A 15,219-nucleotide genomic window follows, 5' to 3' on the forward strand; every position below is an offset into this window, starting at 1 on the left:
TAGCTTTTTCAATGATCCAGCAGATATGGTAATTTGATCTCTGGTTCCTCAGCCTTTTCTAAAACCAGCTTGAACATCTAGAAGTTCACGGTTCACGTATTGCTGAAGTCTGTCTTGGAGAATTTTAAGCATTACTTTACTAGCGTGTGAGATGAGTGCAATTGTGCAGTAGTTTGAGCATTCTTTGGCATTGCCTTTCTTTGGGATTGGAATGAAAACTGACCTTTTCCAGTCCTGTGGCCACTGCTGAGTTTTCCAAATGTGCTGGCATATTGAGTGCAGCACTTTCACAGCATCATCTTTCAGGATTTGAAATAGTTCAACTGGAATTCCACCACCTCCACTAGCTTTGTTCATAGTGATGCTTCCTAAGGCCCACTTGACTTCACATTCTAGGATGTTTGGCTCTAGGTGAGTGATCACACCATTGTTATTATCTGGGTCGTGAAGATCTTTTTTGTATAGTTCTTCTGTGTTTTCTTGCCACCTCTTCTTAATATTTTCTGCTTCTGTTAGGTCCCTACCATTTCTGTCCTTTATTGTGCCCATCTTTGCATAAAATGTTCCCTTGGTATCTCTAATTTTCTTGAAGAGATCTCTAGTCTTTCCCATTCTATTGTTTTCCTCTATTTCTTTGCATTGATCACTGAGGAAGGCTTTCTTTTTTTTTTTTTTTTCCATTTACCATCTTTGTATTTGACAACATTATAGAAATCTTTAGAATAGATTTTTGTTTCTTTAGAATAGATTTTTGTTTTAAAACTATGTATTTTGGCTGCACTGGGATGAGGAAGGCTTTCTTATCTCTCCTTGCTATTCTTTGGAACTCTGCATTCAAATGGGTATATCTTTCCTTTTCTCCTTTGATTTTCACTTCCCTTCTTTTCACAGCTATTTATAAGGCCTCCTCAGAGAGCCATTTTGCTTTTTTGCATTTCTTTTTCTTAGGGATGGTCTTGATTCCTGTCTCCTGTACAATGTCATGAACCTCCCTACATAGTTCATCAGGCACTCTGTCTATCAGATCTAGTCCATGAAATCTGTTTCTCACTTCTGCTGTATAGTCATAAGGGGACTGGAATGCAAAAGTAGGAAGTCAAGAAACACCTGCAGTAACAGGCAAATTTGGCCTTGGAGTACAGAATGAAGCAGGGCAAAGGCTAATAGAGTTCTGCCAAGAGAACACATTGGTCATAGCAAACACCCTCTTCCAACAACAGAAGAGAAGACTCTACACATGGACATCATCAGATGGTCAACACTGAAATCAGATTGATTATATTCTTTGCAGCCAAAGATGGAGAAACTCTGTACAGTCAGCAAAAACAAGGCGGGGAGCTGACTGTGGCTCAGATCATGAACTCCTTATTGCCAAATTCAGACTGAAATTGAAGAAAGTGGAGAAAACCACTAGACCATTCAGGTATGACCTAAATCAAATCCCTTATGACTAACTTGATTGTGGGGGGAAAAAATGAAGTGACATCCCACAACTTGTGCTGAATTCCATTCATTAGAAATGAGTCAAAAGGTCCAGCACACATTCAAGGAGAGAGAATTACAGGAGTGTCTGAATTCCAGAGGTGGGGATTTAAATGTTGCTTAACAGGATAGAAATAAGCAATCCACATGGGACAAAATGTTACCATCTAATCAATACAAGAAATGGTGCTGAACCTCACTAGTTAAAACAGCAATTATTCACCATTTTTGCTCCCCATTTGGCTAAAAAAAATTTTAAGTGATAACATTTACCACAAGCAAGGGCATGCATGTATTTTCATTCACTGGTGGTGGAAGTGTGAACTGTTAAAACTTCTGAGGAAAGCAGTTCATCAAGGTCATTCAAATATTAAATGACCTAGCTCTCTTGTTCATGGCAATCTATTTGATAGAGTACCTAAACACCAGTACTTAAGAACATAAGTGTGAGGAGGCCTGTTGTAACATTATTCATGATGGCAAAAAAATAACAGCAAAAAACCCCAAACTGGAAACATCCCTAAAAACCTTCAATAAAAGAGACACTGGTGAAATTATAATACATCTACACTATGAAATATTCTTACCCAGTTAATTTGTTTCTGTTGAGCTTGGAAAAAGGTGTAGAATCACATATACTAAACTATTAATATATGTTATCACAATAGAATTATGGGGGAGGGAGAGTATTAATTTTTAATACATGCTTATATAATATGAGTTTTTATTTAAAACATATTACTGTTGTTATTTGCTTTGTTGCTTAGTCACTAACTCACGTCTAACTTTTTATGACCCCCATGGACTATAGCCTGCCAGGCTTCTCTGTCCATGGGATTTCCCAGCCAAGAACACTGGAGTGGGTTGCTATTTCCTTCTCTAGGGGATTTTCCTGACCCAAAAATCTAACCTGCGTCTCCTGCATTGACAGACGGATTCTTTACCACTGAGCCACCAGGGAAGCCCTTTTGTTATTTAGCAAAGATGAAAAATCATTTTTAAAAAAGATAAATTTACATTTCCAGATGAATTAAAATCACTTTGGTGTTTCTTTTAAAATTGAATTGAAGTGCATAAATTATTTTCTACCAATCACGTATGCCTTTTTAAAGCTTTACGTAGTCCAAGTCTGACCTGTCTACTATATGTAGAAGGACCCACCATGAGTAAAGCATTTCATGGTGGTAAATCAGTTCTTCTGATGAATAACAACAGGGAGAGAGATTTTTCAGGACTTGGGACGTGGGTCTTCTTTGCACCTGTCAAACCAAACCAAGGAACTGAGTTTTGAAGATTCTATCTTGAAAAAAGGGTGGAGCACAAAGCTTTGTGCCATTCTCAGTGAATATCTTTTCTCACAAATGAACTGTTGATGGGAATCAAACAGGAGAGTGGTGGAGGTCATGTGCTCCAGCAAGGCAAAGACATGGAGCAAAGGAATTCATGGACAAGATGTATGTTTTGTTAGTTGAGTAGAGGGCCCTTCCCACTACCCAGCATGAAGTTATGCAAGGCTGATCCTCTTTTAAATGGTATGGTAGACACTATTGCCTCCCTACCCATTCCTCTCCTTCTTCCTTGGTAACTGAACACAGATTTGGCTCATGTATCTGGTGTTTGTGTATTTCAGAGGAAGATGGACCCCTTTCTAGCCCCAGGGGAGAGTTTTGGTTCATCTTAGCCTATTATGGTATTTATATTATTTGCCCTTTGTCTTTCATTGGTTAAGCAATGAACAGGCAAATCAATTGCCCAATGGGACAAGAGGAAAAATCTTTGAAAATGTTTTTGAGAAAGTTTGCCTACTTTTAAGAAAAGACAAAGGAAGAGAGATATCCTCTTTTCTCCTTCCTGTCTTGGCAAGAGGTTATTTATCTTGTAATTCTGTTTATTGGAAGTTCATTCCTTTCTCTTTCCTTTCCTTTCAAACTTTCCAAAGTTAATGACAAATACCAAATCACAGACCCAGGAAGCTCAGAAAACATCAAGCAGAATTTAAAAAACAAATCAGAAAACCACCCTACACATAGGCATTTTCTACCCTAAATGCAGAAAACCAAAGACAAGGAAAAGTCTTGAAAAAAGTCAAAGGGGAAAATAAAAACACCTTACCTAGAGAGGAACAAGGGGAGGAATTACAATGACCTTCTTATCTATACCATGCAAATAAGAGAATGGACTGATACATTTAAAGTTGGTTTTGCTTTTTTCTTTTAAAGAACACCAACTTGGAATTCTGTATCTAACAAAATTATCCTTCAAAGTGAAGAGATAAAGACATTGTCTGACAGGCAAAAACTGAGGAAATTCTTTGCAATAAATATAAAAAGAAGTTTTTCAGAGAGAAACAAAAAAATCATAAACTTTGATCTGTGTATAAAATGTAAGGGCACTGGAGGAGGAAGAAACAAAGGTAAAATAAAATCTTTTATTTTCCTTATTCTTAATTGATCTAAAAGCTCACAGTTATTTAAAGTAATAATCGTAACAATGTGATATTAATGATACCAATAAGTGAAATAAATGCCAGCAACACATAAGCGATGGTCAGGAAGAATTGGGACTACTCTGTTTTAAGGTGGGCTTCCCTGGTGGCTCGCTGGTAAAGAATCCACTTGCAATGCGGGAGACCTGAGTTTGATCCCTGGGTTGGGAAGATCCCCTGGAGAACCTGCAGTGCGTATGAAACAAAATAGTGTCATTTGAAGGTAGATTTATATTAGTTAGAAATGTATATTTAAAACTCTAGAGCAGTTACCAAAAAAAATGTTTAAGGTATAATGTACTAAGAGAGGAGATAAAATGCTTAATTAAAACTTAAAAATGAAAGAAGGCAGAAAAAGAAGTTTCTGGCAATGAATAGAAAACAGTTAAAAACATATTAATGTTTGGTTGATGTCAACCCAAGTACATCAATGATCACTTTAATATAAATATTGAAACATGCAAAGTAAAAGACAGAGATTGCCACAGTATGTTAAAAACGAGACTCAACTATATGTTGTCTACCAAAACACACTATTTTTTTTTTTTCTGTATCTTAGGGTAGTTCTTTATTTTTATTTTTATTTTATTTTTAAGCTTTACAATATTGTATTAGTTTTGCCAAATATCGAAATGAATCCACCACAGGTATACCCACGTTCCCCATCCTAAACCCTCCTCCCTCCTCCCTCCCCTACCCTCCCTCTGGGTCGTCCCAGTGCACCAGCCCCAAGCATCCAGTACCGTGCATCGAATCTGGACTGGCGACTCGTTTCATACATGATATTATACATGTTTCAATGCTATTCTCCCACATCTCCCCACCCTCTCCCTCTCCCACAGAGTCCATAAGACTGTTCTATACATCAGTGTCTCTTTTGCTGTCTCGTACACCGGGTTATTGTTACCATCTTTCTAAATTCCATATATATGCGTTAGTATACTGTATTGGTGTTTTTCTTTCTGGCTTACTTCACTCTGTATAATAGGTTCCAGTTTCATCCATATCATTAGAACTGATTCAAATGTATTCTTTTTAATGGCTGAGTAATACTCCATTGTGTATATGTACCACAGCTTTCTTATCCATTCATCTGCTGATGGACATCTAGGTTGCTTCCATGTCCTGGCTATTATAAACAGTGCTGCGATGAACATTGAGGTACACGTGTCTCTTTCCCTTCTGGTTTCCTCAGTGTGTATGCCCAGCAGTGGGATTGCTGGATCATAAGGCAGTTCTATTTCCAGTTTTTTAAGGAATCTCCACACTGATCTCCATAGTGGCTGTACTAGTTTGCATTCCCACCAACAGTGTAAGAGAGTTCCCTTTTCTCCACACCCTCTCCAGCATTTATTATTTGTAGACTTTTGGATCGCAGCCATTCTGACTGGTGTGAAATGGTATCTCATAGTGGTTTTGATTTGCATTTCTCTGATAATGAGTGATGTTGAGCATCTTTTCATGTGTTTGTTAGTCATCTGTATGTCTTCTTTGGAGAAATGTCTATTTAGTTCTTTGGCCCATTTTTTGATTGGGTCGTTTATTTTTCTGGAGTTGAGCTGTAGGAGTTGCTTGTATATTTTTGAGATTAGTTGTTTGTCAGTTGCTTCATTTGCTATTATTTTCTCCCATTCTGAAGGCTGCCTTTTCACCTTGCTAATAGTTTCCTTTGATATGCAGAAGCTTTTAAGTTTAATTAGGTCCCATTTGTTTATTTTTGCTTTTATTTCCAATATTCTGGGAGGTGGGTCATAGAGGATCCTGCTGTGATGTATGTCGGAGAGTATTTTGCCTATGTTCTCCTCTAGGAGTTTTATATGGACACCTTATCTTTGACAAAGGAGGCAAGAATATACAATGGATTAAAGACAATCTCTTTAACAAGTGGTGCTGGGAAAACTGGTCAACCACTTGTAAAAGAATGAAACTAGAACACTTTCTAACACCTTACACAAAAATAAACTCAAACTGGATTAAAGATCTAAACGTAAGACCAGAAACTACAAAACACACTTTAAACACTCTGATAGGTTAAAAATAGAGGGATAGAGAAAGATACAAGCACTGTGCTAACACTAATCAAAAGAAAGCTGGAATAACTATTAATTTCAGACAAAGCTGACTTCAGAATAATAGAAATTATTAGAAGGGTACAACTTAATAATAAAAAGATAAATTGTCTAAGAAGCTATAACAAATGAATAAAGCTATAACAAATGACAACTTATCTACAGATACTCTTCCCAAGGAAATTTAAAACAATTATTTGTGCAATCCTTGAAAAATATACCCTAATAACCAAATGTACCAAAGGATCTTAAATGACATTCACTAAGCACACTCTTAATAATAATATCGATATTCTGAAACTATCACACACATGCACATAACTATAAAGAGCACTGTCCAGTCATTCAGGGACTTGGGACCAAGTGCAAGACACAGACATAAAAGCTATTAATCATGAACATGATAAGTAACATAGGATGTGAAAAAGGTGCTGGGGGGACAGCCAGGAGGAAACACAACCTTGCATAATAAGGTTAGGAAAAACTTCCTAGAGGAAGTAACAACTGAACCATTATTTTTCCTTCAGTTCAGTTCAGTTTAGTTGCTCAGTCATGTCCAACTCTTTGTGACCCCATGAATCGCAGCACGCCAGGCCTCCCTGTCCATCACCAACTTCCAGAGTTCACCCAAACTCACGTCCATCGAGTCAGTGATGCCATCCAGCCATCTCATCCTCTGTCGTCCCCTTCTCCTCCTGCCCCCAATACCTCCCAGCATCAGAGTCTTTTCCAATGAGTCAACTCTTTGCATGAGGTGGCCAAAGTACTAGAGTTTCAGCTTTAGCATCATTCCTTCCAAAGAGATCCCAGGGCTGATCTCCTTCAAAATGGACTGGTTGGATCTCCTTGCAGTCCAAGGGACTCTCAAGAGTCTTCTCCAACACCACAGTTCAAAAACATCAATTCTTTGGTGCTCAGCTTTCTTCACAGTCCAACTCTCACATCCATACATGACCACAGGAAAAACCATAGCCTTGACTAGATGAACCTTTGTGGGCAAAGTAATGTCTCTGCTTTTGAATATGCTGTCTATGTTGGTCATAACTTTCCTTCCAAGGAGTAAGCGTCTTTTAATTTCATGGCTGCAGTCACCATCTGCAGTGATTTTGGAGCCCCCCCAAAAATTAAGTCTGACACTGTTTCCACTGTTTTCCCATCTATTTCCCATGAAGTGATGGGACCGGATGCCATGATCTTTGTTTTCTGAATGTTGAGCTTTAAGCCAACTTTTTCACTCTCCACTTTCACTTTCATCAAGAGGCTTTTTAGTTCCTCTTCACTTTCTGCCATAAGGGTGATGTCATCTGCATATCTGAGGTTACTGATATTTCTCCTGGCAATCTTGATTCCAGTTTGTGCTTCTTCCAGCCCAGCGTTTCTCATGATGTACTCTGCATGTAAGTTAAATAAGCAGGGTGACAATATACAGCCTTGACGTACTCCTTTTCCTATTTGGAACCAGTCTGTTGTTCCATGTCCAGTTCTGACTATTGCTTCCTGACCTGCATACAAATTTCTCAAGAGGCAGATCAGGTGGTCTGGGATTCCCATCTCTTTCAGAATTTTCCACAGTTTATTGTGATCCACACAGTCAAAGGCTTTGGCATAGTCAATAAAGCAGAAATAGATGTTTTTCTGGAACTCTCTTGCTTTTTCCATGATCCAGCTGATGTTGGCAATTTGATCTCTGGTTCCTCTGCCTTTTCTAAAACCAGCTTGAACATCAGGAAGTTCACGGTTCACATATTCCTGAAGCCTGGCTTGAAGAATTTTGAGCATTACTTTACTAGCGTATGAGATGAGTGCAATTGTGCAGTAGTTTGAGCATTCTTTGGCATTGCCTTTCTTTGGGGTTGGAATGAAAACTGACCTTTTCCAGTCCTGTGGCCACTGCTGAGTTTTCCAAATTTGCTGGCATATTGAGTGCAGCACTTTCACAGCATCATCTTTCAGAATTTGAAATAGCTGGACTGGAATTCCATCACCTTCACTAGCTTTGTTTGTAGTGATGCTTTCTAAGGCCCACTTGACTTCACATTCCAGGATGTCTGGCTCTAGGTGAGTGATCACACCATCGTGATTATCTGGGTCGTGAAGATAAACTTTACATAATTTTCCTCTATTTCTTTGCATTGATTGCTGAAGAAGGCTTTCTTATCTCTTTTTGCTATTCTTTGGAACTCTGCATTCAGATACTCATATCTTTCCTTTTCTCCTTTGCTTTTTGCTTCTCTTCTTTTCACAGCTATTTGTAAGGCCTCCCCAGACAGCCATTTTGCTTTTTTGCATTTCTTTTCCATGGCGGGAGGGGGGGGGGTCTTGATCCCTGTCTCCTGTACAACGTCACGAACCTCATTTCATAGTTCATCAGGCACTCTATCTATCAGATCTAGGCCCTTAAATCTATTTCTCACTTCCACTGTATAATCATAAGGGATTTGATTTAGGTCATACCTGAATGGTCTAGTGGTTTTACCTACTTTCTTCAATTTCAGTCTGAATTTGGCAATAAGGAGTTCATGGTCTGAGCCACAGTCAGCTCCTGGTCTTGTTTTTGCTGACTGTATAGAGCTTCTCCATCTTTGGCTGCAAAGAATATAATCAATCTGATTTCGGTGTTGACCATCTGGTGATGTCCATGTGTAGAGTCTTCTCTTGTGTTGTTGGAAGAGGGTGTTTGTTATGACCAGTGCATTTTCTTGGCAAAACTCTATTAGCCTTTGCCCTGCTTCATTCCGTATTCCAAGGCCAAATTTGTCTGTTACTGCAGGTGTTTCTTGACTTCCTACTTTTGCATTCCAGTCCCCTATAATGAAAAGGACATCTTTTTTGGGTGTTAGTTCCAAAAGGTCTTGTAGGTCTTCATAGAACCTTTCAACTTCAGCTTCTTCAGTGTTACTGGTTGGGGCATAGACTTGAATTACTGTGATATTGAATGGTTTGCCTTGGAAACGAACAGAGATCATTCTGTTGTTTTTGAGATTGCATCCAAGTACTGCATTACAGACTCTTCTGTTGACCATGATGGCTACTCCATTTCTTCTGAGGGCTTCCTGCCCACAGTAGTAGATATACTGGTCATCTGAGTTAAATTCACCCATTCCAGTCCATTTCAGTTCGCTGATTCCTAGAATGTCGACATTCAGTCTTACCATCTCTTGTTTGACCACTACCAATTTGCCTTGATTCATGGACCTAACATTCCAGGTTCCTATGCAATATTGCTCTTTACAGCATCGGACATTGCTTCTATCACCAGTCACATCCACAGCTGGGTATTCTTTTTGCCTTGGCTCCATCCCTTCATTCTTTCTGGAGTTATTTCTCCACTGATCTCCAGTAGCATATTGGGCACCTACTGACCTGGGGAGTTCCTCTTTCAGTATCCTATCATTTTGCCTTTTCATACTGTTCATGGGGTTCTCAAGGCAAGAATACTGAAGTGGTTTGCCATTCCCTTCTCCAGTGGAAAAATATATTATTTAATTCTGTCATTCCTGCTGCATGTATTAACTGGAATTCTCAATTAAAAATGTTACCATCAGCTATTTTGTTGCCTTGAGATAGATTTCACATAGGAATATCAGGACAGAAGTTTGACTTTCCCCTTTACTTACCAGTGTTTAAAATAATAATTCTATTCCCTAGGTTGCTGCAAAGGTTAATCTCTTAGGGTATTTTATTGTAGATGTGTTATGACCTCATAGCATTAACACATTTGATATACTTCAACCAATTGTGGTGGTTTAGTCGCTAAATCGTGTCTGAGTTTTGTGATGCTATGGACTGTTGCCTGCCAGGCTTCTCTGTCCATAGGATTTTCCAGGAAGGTATGCTGGAGCAGATTGCCATTTCCCTCTCCAGGGGATCTTCCCAATCCAGGTATCCAACTCAGGTCTCTTGCACTGCAGGCAGATTCTTTATTGATTGAGCTACCAGGGAAGCCTGCGTCAACCCATTAAGTTATTGTTTTCAAAGCTAAAATTGTCCCATTTTTAAGTTGGCCTCTGTACTTTTTGACATCAGTTCAGTTCAGTTCAGTCGCTCAGTCGTGTCCGACTCTTTGTGACCCCATGAATTGCAGCCCGACAGGCCTCCCTGTCCATCACCAACTCCCGGAGTTCACTCAAACTCATGTCCATCAAGTTCGTGATGCCATCCAGCCATCTCGTCCTCTGTTGTCCCCTTCTCCTCCTGCTCCGAATCCTTCCCAGCATCAGAGTCTTTTCCAATGAGTCAACTCTTCGCATGAGGCGGCCAAAGTACTGGAGTTTCAGCTTTAGCATCATTCCTTCCAAAGAACACCCAGGACTGATCTCCTTTAGAATGGACTGGTTGGATCTCCTTGCAGTCCAAGGGACTCTCAAGAGTCTTCTCCAACACCACTGTTCACTAATTTTATTTTATTTTTAAACTTTACATAATTGTATTAGTTTTGCCAAATATCAAAATGAATCCGCCACAGGTATACATGTGTTCCCCATCCCGAACCCTCCTCCCTCCTCCCTCCCCATACCATCCCTCTGGGCCGTCCCAGTGCACCAGCCCCAAGCATCCAGCATCATGCATCGAACCTGGACTGGCAACTCGTTTCCTACATGATATTTTACATGTTTCATTGCCATTCTCCCAAATCTTCCCACCCTCTCCCTCTCCCACAGAGTCCATAAGACTGTTCTATACATCAGTGTCTCTTTTGCTGTCTCGTACACCGGGTTATTGTTACCATCTTTCTAAATTCCATATATATGCGTTAGTATACTGTATTTATGTTTTTCCTTCTGGCTTACTTCACTCTATATAATAGGCTCCAGTTTCATCCACCTCATTAGAACTGATTCAAATGAATTCTTTTTAATGGCTGAGTAATACTCCATTGTGTATATGTACCACAGCTTTCTTATCCATTCATCTGCTGATGGGCATCTAGGTTGCTTCCATGTCCTGGCTATTATAAACAGTGCTGCGATGAACATTGGGGTACACGTGTCTCTTTCCCTTCTGGTTTCCTCAGTGTGTATGCCCAGCAGTGGGATTGCTGGATCATAAGGCAGTTCTATTTCCAGTTTTTTAAGGAATCTCCACACTGATGCTGGGAAAGATTGAGGGCATGAGGAGAAGGGGACAACAGAGGATGAGATGGTTGGATGGCATTATCAACTCAATGGACATGAGTTTGAGCAAACTGCAGGAGATAGTGAAGGACAGAGAAACCTGACATCCTGCAGTCCATGGGATCACAAAGAGTTGGACGTGACTTAGTGACTAAACAGCAACAAGTCCCATATGCTCAGATCCCTTCCAGGATAGGATTAGCATGGCCCTCCTGACCTGATTCCCCACCTATCTCCCAAAGAAATCACCTGTTATTCCTTCCTTCCATTCTATGTGTAGCCATGCCAGGCTCCAACCCCCAAATATACCACATACTCTCCTCAATATGTATACTCTCCTCAGTATATAACACCCGCAATCCCCCTGCCTGCTGAGTCCACTTCCTGACTTAGTCATCACTTCCTAGAGGAGGTTGCCTTGACACCCGCCTCTCGGGCTCAGCTTCACTCCCCACTCTTGGTTCCCACAGTACCCACACTTTCTCCACTGCCCCATCTACCTCCCATGTGTCTGTTTTGGAGGATAGGAGCTGTGTGACTCATTGAGTTCACAGTGCCTGTGAAGGGCAGGAGAGCTATACACTGCACCCAAGTTGTCCTCCTCTCTAAAAGTGGGGGCAACAATACTACTTACGTGTTAGCTGTATTGTGAGGGTTAAATGAGATAATGAGTAGAAAATACCTATCACAGTTGATACATAAAGAGTAAAGGATAGTTATTATTAGTATATGATGTTGCTTACACTGAATTTAAACAAGCATTGAAGTTTGAAATGCATTCAGGAAAATGCATAAAATCACATGTGTACAGAGCTCAATGAATTTTCACAAATGATTGCACCCTTGTCATCAGCCCCAGATAGCACTATTTTATTTTTTATTGAAGTATAGTTGATTTACAATGATATGACAGTTTCAGGTGTACAGCAAAGTGATTCAGTATTTGATGTTCTTCAGTTGCTCAGTCGTGTCCAACTCTTTGAGACCCCATGGACTGCAGCACGCCAGGCTTCCCTACAACCTGGCTCAAACTCATGTCCATTGAGTTGGTGATGCTATTCAACCATCTCATCCTCTGTCATCCCCTTCTCCTCCTGCCTTCAATCTTTCCCAGGATCAGGGTCTTTTCCAGTGAGTCAGCTCTTCACATCAGGTGGCCAAAGTATTGGAGCTTCAACTTCAACATCAGTCTTTCCAACAAACATTCAGGACTTATTTCCTTTAGGATTGACTTGTTTGATCTCCTTGCTGTTCAAAGGACTCTCAAGATTCTACTTTATATGTACTAGTGTGTATCTGTTTATCCCAATCTCCTAATATCCCTCACCCCATTCCCCTTTTAGTAACCATAAGTTGGCTTTCTGTGAGTCCGTTTCTGTTTCTGATTGGTAAGTTCATTTGTATCTCTTTTTTAGACTCCGCATATAAGTGATATCATATAATATTTGTCTTTGCCTGACTTACTTCATTTAGTATGATGATTTCTAGGTCCATCCATGTTTCTGCAAATAGGCATTATTTCATTATTTTTTATGGCTAGTACTTCATTGTGTATATGTGCCACATTTTTTTTTTATCCATTCATCTGTTGATGGACATATAGGTTGCTTCCACCTCTTGGTTATTGTAAATAGTGCTGCTATGAACATTGGGGTGCATGTATCTTTTCAAATTAGAGTTTTCATCTTTTCAGGATATATGCCCAGGAGTAGGATTACTGGACCATATGTTAACTGTATTTTTAGTTTTTTAAGGAACCTCCATAGTGACTACATCAATTTACATTACCACCAACAGCAGATAGCACTTTTTTTAAGGTTCAAAGGTTACCTTCTCAGAGAGGCCCTCCCTTATGTCTCGCCCCTACATAGAACTCATCATCAGACATCCTGAAAAATTTAACTATATATTTTATACATTATCTATCTCACCTGACTCCAACATAAAGTGCAGAAGAACAGGACTTTTTTTTTTTTTTTTTTGTCTATTTTGTTCACTGTTGTATCCTCAGCGCCTTGAACAGCGCTCGACACAGTAGGTATGCATTCAGAGTGAATGCATAAATGCTTATATTCATTTCTTTAAGTTCCCTGGTGCTGCTGGCACTGTCATGCCTGAGAAACAGTGCCCTCCCAGGTTAGACAGCACAGGACAGGGACTGTCTGTTCCTAAACTGCACAGAGGAACCAGAGATCAAATTGCCAACATCCACTGGATCATCAAAAAAGCAAGAGAGCTCCAGAAAAACATCTATTTCTGCTTTATTGACTATGCCAAAGCCTTTGACTGTGTGGATCACAATAAACTGTGGAAAATTCTGAAAGAGATGGGAATACCAGACCACCTGATCTGCCTCTTGAGAAACCTATATGCAGATCAGGAAGCAACAGTTAGAACTGGACATGGAACAACAGACTGGTTCCAAATAGGAAAAGGAGTACGTCAAGGCTGTATATTGTCACCCTGCCTATTTAACTTCTTTGCAGAGTACATCATGAGAAACGCTGGGCTGGAGGAAGCACAAGCTGGAATCAAGACTGCTGGGAGAAATATCAATAACCTCAGATATGCAGATGACACCACCCTTATGGCAGAAAGTGAAGAACTGAAAAGCCTCTTGATGAAAGTGAAAGAGGAGAGTGAAAAAGTTGGCTTAAAGCTCAACATTCAGAAAACTAAGATCATGGCATCTGGTCCCATCACTTCATGGGAAATAGATGGGGAAACAGTGGAAACAGTGTCAGACTTTATTTTTCTGGGCTCCAAAATCACTGCAGATGGTGATTGCAGCCATGAAATTAGAAGATGCTTACTCCTTGGAAGGAAAGTTATGACCAACCTAGACAGCATATTCAAAAGCAGAGATATTACTTTGCCAACAAAGGTCCATTTAGTCAAGGCTATGGTTTTTCCAGTAGTCATGTAGGGATGTGAGAGTTGGACTGTGAAGAAAGCTGAGCGCTGAAGAATTGATGCTTTTGAACTGTGGTGTTGGAGAAGACTCTTGAGAGTCCCTTGGACTGCAAGGAGATCCAACCAGTCCATTCTAAAGGAGATCAGCCCTGGATGTTCTTTGGAAGGAATGATGCTAAAGCTGAAACTCCAGTACTTTGGCCACCTCATGCGAAGAGTTGACTCATTGGAAAAGACTCTGATGCTGGGAGGGATTGGGGGCAGGAGGAGAAGGGGACAACAGAGGATGAGATAGCTGGATGGCATCACCGACTCGATGGATGTGAGTTTGATTGAACTCCGGGAGTTGGTGATGGACAGGGAGGCCTGGCGTGCTGCGATTCATGGGGTTGCAAAGAGTCGGACACGACTGAGCGACTGAACTGAACTGAATTGAAACTGCGCAGGGCACACATCCCATCCTGCGTGGTCCACCTATGAGTTCTTTATCCTCACTCCTCCCTGGCGAGCCTGGTCCACCCCGCCCCAGTTTTGCGTGCCTAATAATTAAAATAAGTAATATCTACAGCCATCATAATAATCTGGTCCGCCGTCTAGAGACTACCGGCCTGGCATCCCTCAAGGGTTTTCCCCAAGGCCGGAAGCACTCCGGGTGGTGGTGCCTCTGCCACCTCCACCATGCACCTGGTCAGTCTCCCAGCCAAGTGTTTTGCCTTCGATGGGTCGCTCAGCTGGCTGATGAAGCGTTTTATCATTCACCCCATTTCGTCAGGGGAGAAGCTGAGGCTGAGAAAGGAACCGGCCACTGGGATCTTCTGACTCCGAATCCCGCGGTCTTTGCCACCACGCCCACCACGACCAAGTGCGGTGATTCACCACTGTCGCCTTTGGTTGGTTTCATACCCCTTTTCCCTTCACCAACCATCGCAGCCGGAAAGAATGTGCAGGTGCGGCTCTGGGCTCAAAGCAAATGGCTGAGAACAGAGTTGCTGCAGAAACAAACGCGTAAGGAACCAGGCACTGGCCGGAGCAAGAGGGGCCCCTCACACAGGGTGATCAGGCACACTCCGAGGACGTGAGGCTTGGCTGAGACCAGGGTGGTGGGAAAGAGCTGGTCCCACGGGGTACGTGTTGGGGACGGGTAGATGGTAACCAC

The sequence above is a fragment of the Bos taurus genome, chromosome 5 (assembly GCF_002263795.3).
Source record: "Bos taurus isolate L1 Dominette 01449 registration number 42190680 breed Hereford chromosome 5, ARS-UCD2.0, whole genome shotgun sequence".
In the NCBI taxonomy this organism is placed as follows: Eukaryota; Metazoa; Chordata; class Mammalia; order Artiodactyla; family Bovidae; genus Bos; species Bos taurus.